The sequence below is a fragment of the Pinus tabuliformis genome, chromosome 7, assembly GCF_031772625.1.
Source record: "Pinus tabuliformis cultivar Carrire ecotype Pingquan chromosome 7, CPIR1, whole genome shotgun sequence".
NCBI classification, from domain to species: domain Eukaryota; kingdom Viridiplantae; phylum Streptophyta; class Pinopsida; order Pinales; family Pinaceae; genus Pinus; species Pinus tabuliformis.
The window spans coordinates 1,431,006,130-1,431,013,019 of record NC_142293.1 but is presented as its reverse complement, the minus strand read 5'-3'; the positions used below and the strand labels follow the sequence as shown (position 1 = coordinate 1,431,013,019).

Below are 6,890 nucleotides of genomic sequence, written 5' to 3'. Positions count from 1 at the left end.
TTTAATTAATTTAGTTTTATTCTATTTTATTAACAACAAAAATTAAAAGACTATAAATTAAAAATTAAAAAATTAGAAATTAGAAATTAAAATTAAAAACAAAAATAAATAATAAATCCTCTATTATACTTATTTCAAACAACTAATTCCCAACACCTAATTCATAGCAACCAATTCCTAGAAGCTAGTTCATTATTAATAAAAATTTACAGTACAAAAAATTAAAATTATTAATATAGTACTAACATGAATTAGATAATGATAATGATTATTATAATAATAAAAGATAAAACATAAATATTTCAAAGATATATTTTGTTTATTTTCTCGAATTCAAATTCAAATTAATTTTAAAATTTATGAGTAAAACAAAAAAATGTTTAATTAATAAATAAAAGTTTTATTTGTTATATTCATACCTGAAATAAATATATATTTAATTAAAAAAAAATATATATAAAAAAAAAAAAAAAAATACACAATTTAAATAAAAAACAACTACCAAAAAACTAACCAGATTAAAAAATTAAATTCAAGAAAGTTCGTTATAATAAAAATTTAGAATAAAACCAACCGAAAACGAAACATCAAAAAATCAAGAAAGTAAAAGATGGTAATTTTACCCTTATAATAAAGAAAAAAGAGCTCGGAAAAAACAAGGTATAAGGATTTTAAAAACCGAAACGATAACTACAGCATCAAGAAAGCAAAGCACAAAAGGTAAAAAGATTTTAGAAAACGAAATCAAGAAAGCACAGTCAAGAAAGCACAAAAGATGATAATTTTACCGTTATAATAAAGAAAAAAGAGCTCGGAAAAAGCAAGGTATAAGGATTTTAGGAACTGAAACGATAACTACAGCGTCAAGAAAGCACAAAAGCGAGGGAGCTTGGCGTTATAAACAAAAAAAAGCACAAAAGCATTCTGAAACCCGTAAACGCTCGCTCATATAGCCCATTACATATCTCATACAGCCAGCTCATACAGCCATTACAAATCTCATACAGTGTCACGATCCCTTTCATTATACCAAACACAACTAAAAAAAAATATTAATCACATATTAACGACCACTATCTTGAGTTTAGGATTGTGGTGTAGATATGACATAACACATAGTTGTAAAGTGAATAATCATTAACCATGGCTTTAAACATGCTCATTCGAATTTACTTGTGTGATCACCTTGGCACGTTTACAATATAAAGTATGATCATCTTGGTACGTTTATATACATATATATATTTGGTTGGATGACCTTGCACATTCATATGATCCGTGGGGATTACACGTCCGACACTGCGCTCTCATTAACTGTACTGAGAGTTGGATGATGCGCATTAATCTAACGCCACTTGGTAAGCGGAGGAGCTTACAGCTCACTGCCCTGTGGCCAGGTGGCTGTAGACCACGTGAACGCATGTGACCATACAGGCAAGTTGGCCTTCGGTCTACGAGCCATACTCCCGCTTAAACGAACGGTCATGATCAATCATTCAGGCTGAACGGTGTGGATCGCTTCTAGGTTTTGGTTGACAATATAACTTGCCGGGTTCTTCGGTTTATGGCTCATTTCATCCATACATCCGCTTTACCTCCGACAGAGCTCTGTTACTGCAACTAATCCCTTGTGCAGGTATGGGTAATTCATCATGGCAACCTTTCAAGTTTTGTTAATGGTTAATCATGTTTTGGTGTTTCTGCAAATTATCTTATATATTATTTACTTGTTCGATGCTCCCTCATATAACTTGCGCAGGGGTTTGGCCTCAGCGCCACGGTCTTCAGAATATCCGGTGCAGGGGTTGGTTCCAGCGTATGCCTCGTCCAAAGGACTCATGGTCACACCGCTTAATACCAGGTAAGTATGCATTGATCGATTTGCCTTAGGGTTTCATTGTATTGCATCAATAACAGATTCATCTGGCCGAGTTTAGGCTCATACTCGCGCTATTGCTTCTCAGGTCTATTCACCCTACCCACATCAGGGTATGGCCTACAGGCGGCTTCCATTCCTGTACTGTAACCATGATTTTCCATGTGAAAATGCTCTCTGTTATACGGCTTCGGCCCTCATGAGGGTTACTAATTGTTCTTGGCTTTTATTCAGTTGTACAGAGTTAAATAAACCCTTTTCTCGTTTATAAACAGTACTTTGGTATTTAGTTATTCAACCGCTTCATTTTAACTGTTCTTAATACAGTTGTTATTTGTTAACAGAAGGCCTGCCTTACGGCCTCTTCACAGTAATGGAATTTATATATTTGGAAATTGTCTATTTGGTTGTTCTGGCATTTCATGGTTTCAGATCCACTTATTATCTGTATTATGTTTATTAAACGTACCCGTGCATTCTATAGTTTTATGTCCATACTCTGTACCGCGGTCTCAGGGTTTTGCCTTGCTCCTGGATTAATGGGAGCAAGCATCCCTGTTCCGCCGCATATTTAAAGATTAGCATTGTGAATCTACAGTTAATTGTATGCGATACCAGCTTTGTGTTTCGATTCTTATTCCATTGTTGTTAGTTGTATTTATTGGCTCGCGGCCATTAACTAAGATCCTTGGTGGCTGATTTTGTAGTTTATTCGCGGTATAAGTTGCGAAGGGTTTATATGTGGAACTCCTTTTGCTTATGGACTTCGGCTCTGAGTTTTTCCTTATATATATACATATGCACCACTGTGATGTTTGATACCTTTCGGCCACGGCCGCTTTAAATACATTGCTATTGTCATTCTGCTCCTGAACGACTCTGCTTGCCGCATGTTTACACGCCCAGGGTTTAAGGGTAAAGTAAGCTTGTTGTCGGCTAGGTTATTTAATCATTTCTATCAAGAATGTTTACCTGTTTCCTACGGCCGGGTGTATGTAATATCGTGCACAGTTATGTCTTTTATTTATTCAGCAGCAGTTGACATATACTTACTATTCAAGTTTCTGTACATTAATGGCTAGGTTATTTACGGTCTCCATACTCTGTATGTTAATGACTATATTATTTACAGTCTCTAAATTCTGTATGTTAATGTCCAGTTTATTTACAGACTCCAAATAAGCGTAAACTGTAATTTTCTTGAAATTGTACAGGGAAACTGACATTCATAATTATATCAATTATTTCCTACTAATACAGTGAATTCATTCACCTGCACTACCTAGCTCTTTCCTTATATAATAAATGAAACACCGACATTCACTCTGGTTTACATAATCTATTTATCGGGAGTACTATACTACTGTAGCTATGCTGGCTTTACCTCTTCTTCCAAATTAACAGTTAAAGGTACATACCTGATAGTCTGCTACTGTGACTTGTTACTCAGCTCCCACCTGTTACAATATAGCTCTTAACCGCCCAACCATGAGATCCACTACACTGGAAATCTCCCCCCGAGCTATCTTGCAGGCCTGCAGCCTCCACAAGACTAATGCACCACTGTGCTGGTTATCTGATCACAATCAGACTTAACCTTTCTTAGGAAATCTGCCTTTTTTTTTTTCTTTCTTTCCTTGGAAACTTTTCCCTGCCTGTTCATCAACAGCCCAGGGTTTTCCTCCCCAGGACCTTTTCCTTGGGTCAGAGGCAGTTCCTTTTTCAGTTGCATAACTGATTCTTTCCTTTTAATAGGAAATCCTCCCTTTGGAGGTTTGCCAGCATTTCAACATTTCATTCATACACATGTGCAAAAATAATTTCTTATATTTATTTTAAACTCATAATGTCTTCAGTAAAACAAATTATTACTCATAATGTTTTACCATAGTAATTATCCGAAATAACAATTACCGAGTCATTACATCTTCCCCCCCTGGGATTGGACATCGTCCCGATGTCCTTTCTCATTAAATAAATTCGGGTAGGCCTTTTTAAAAGGTTCCTCATCTTCCCATGTAGCCTCCTCAGGACCGTAGTGCTGCCACAGCACTTTAATTTGGGTAATAACCCGTTTCCGCAGCCGCACTTCTCTCCGGTCGAGAATGCTCTGCGGTTCGACCAGAACCTCGCCTTCCGGTTCGACCTGCAAACAACCAGCACATAATCAATCTCCATTGAATAATGCTGCATAATTGAACAACTGTATTGGTTCTTACCCGCACATCTTGCCACTGAATAACATGTTTTGGATCATATACATATTTCTTTAGAACAGAAACATGAAACACATTGTGAATCCTAATGTGACTGGGTAAAGCTAGTTGGTAGGCCACTGGCCCCACCCTAGCTAAAATCTGAAACGGTCCAAAATATCTAGGAGCCAGCTTGGCGCAACCACTCCATTGTAAGGTACTCCTTCGGGTTTGAATCCTTACAAACACATGGTCGCCAATATTGTACTCTGCAAACCTTCTTTTCCTATCTGCAAAGCTTTTCTGCCTGTCTTGAGCAGCCTTTAAATTTGCTCGCACTCTTTTTACCATATTTTCCATATCCTTCAACATTTCCGGACCTAAACTCAACTTATCCTCCAGTCCACTCCAACTTGAGGGTGTGTGGCACTTTCGCCCATATAAAACCTCAAAGGGGCTTAACTGAGTTGAAGTATGATACCCATTATTGTAGGCGAATTCAACCAGATGCAAATACTCCTCCCACTGTCCCGGCTTTAACATTACATTTGCTCGCAGCATGTCCTCTAACACCTGATTGACTCGCTCGGTTTGACCATCAGTCTGTGGGTGATATGCCGTGCTGAAATTCAATTGAGTTCCTAACTCGGCAAACAAAGTTCTCCAAAAGGTGGATGTGAATTTCACATCCCGGTCTGATATAATTACCTTCGGCATTCCATGCAAGCGGAACACGTGTTGCATAAAGAGATGTGCAATTTGTACTGCCTTGTAAGTAGACTGCACTGGTATGAAATGTGCTGCTTTACTCAATTTATCAACCACGACCATAATCGAATCGTTGCCCTTCTTCGTTCGTGGCAGCCCGGTTATAAAGTCCATGGAAATGGTCTCCCATTTCCATTCCGGAATAGGCAGAGGCTGCAACAGTCCTGCTGGATGTTGATGTTCAGCCTTAATTTGCTGGCATTCCAGACATCTTGCCAGGTATTCCACTACTTGCTTTTTCATTCTTGGCCAGTAATATTCCTTCTTTAGTGCTGTAACCATCTTTTGGTATCCTGGATGACCAGTGTAATGACTGATATGAAACTCGTCTAAAATCAGCTTCTTAAGGTCACTTGAATCGGGCACATACATCCTTTTATTAAAGTACAACATCCCAACATTGTCCAATGTGTACCCTTGCTGTAACTTTTCATTATCAGATTGTTGAACCAGCTGTTTTAGGTGCTGATATTCAGAATCGTCATTGGCTGCTGTTTTTATCTGGTCAACTAACGTACTTCGCCACTTACTGGCTGATAGTTCACATAAACAGTGAACCTTTCGGCTTAAGGCATCTGCCACTCGATTTTCCTTGCCTTTTAAATGCTTTATTTCAAAGTCAAATCCGCTTAGAAAATCTGCCCAACGACCTTGCCTTGCATTCAAGGTAGGTTGGCTGAAATAATGCGTCAAACTGTGATGATCAGTTAACAACAGAAACTTCTTTCCAAGAAGATAATGTCGCCACATCTTTAGTGCGTGAATTACAGCAGTTAACTCTAAATCATACGCAGAGTATCTTTGCTCATGTTCTTTTAGTTTCCTGGATTCATATGCTATAACCTTTCCTTCCTGCATGAGTACTCCTCCCACGCCCTCCTTGCTTGCGTCGGTGCACACCACGTAGTCCTTATTAGGATCAGCAATTCTCAGTATAGGGGCAGTGGTGAGAAGGTGCTTTAAACGGTCAAAACTCTGTTGACAATCTGCTGTCCAATTGAATATTTTTCCTTTCTTTTGTAAGGAGGTGATAGGATAGGCTATTCTAGAAAAACCTTCTACAAATCTCCGGTAATAACCCGCTAACCCCATAAAAGATCTGATATCAGCAACATCCTTAGGTATAGGCCACTCCATAATAGATTTTATTTTCTCAGGGTCGACCGCAATTCCTTCCTTCGTAATCACGTGGCCCAAGTACTGGATTTCTTCCTTGAAGAAATCACATTTGCTAAACTTAGCATATAACTGGTGTTCCCGGAGTGTTTGCAATACCAATCTAAGATGCTCCTCATGTTCCTGTTGGGAACGAGAGTATATCAATATGTCGTCAATGAATATCAATACAAACTTGTCCAGAAATTTGTGAAACACGCTATTCATCATGCACATGAATGTAGCAGGTGCATTGGTCAGCCCAAAAGGTAGCACTACAAATTCGTAGTGCCCGTAGCGTGTCCTAAAAGCAGTTTTGGCAATGTCCTCATCCTTAATTCTGATCTGATGGTAACCAGATCGCAGGTCAATTTTGGAAAACAGCTTTGCCCCTTTCACTTGGTCAAAGAGTTCATCTATTCTGGGCAAAGGGTACTTGTTTTTGACCGTAAGCTTATTCAGCTGCCGATAGTCTATGCACATGCGCAGAGTTCCGTCCTTCTTTTTTACGAACAATACTGGTGCTCCCCAGGGTGACACACTGGGTCTAATGTACTGTTTGTCCAGCAACTCCTGAAGCTGCATTTTTAATTCGGTTAGCTCTGGTGTGCTCATCCGATATGGAGCTCGCGATACTGGTGCCGCCCCCGGTATCAGTTCTATGGTGAAGTCTATGTCCCTTCTTGGAGGCAACCCCGGTACCTCTTCCGGAAAGACATCTGTAAATTCCTGTACCACAAGAATGTCATCTATCGCAGCCATCTTGCTCTTCTGATTCGCATAACCTACTTGTATAGCATAGACCTGACATTTCTTCCGAATGCATTTAGCTAGCTGAGTTGCAGTGATGGGTCGTATCTGAACCGGATGTTTAATTCCCTGCAATTCTTGTTGCT

At 38.9% G+C, this 6,890-nt stretch overlaps 1 long non-coding RNA gene across 1 annotated transcript; it reads left to right on the top strand.

The window, feature by feature from the left end:
- The first annotated feature begins 1,053 nt into the window (after positions 1-1,053).
- On the top strand, positions 1,054-2,297 carry LOC149253056 (uncharacterized). The gene is made up of 3 exons (XR_016266114.1): positions 1,054-1,636; positions 1,760-1,861; positions 1,965-2,297. It is a non-coding gene; the product is annotated as an uncharacterized LOC149253056 (long non-coding RNA).
- Positions 2,298-6,890: the final 4,593 nt, after the last annotated feature.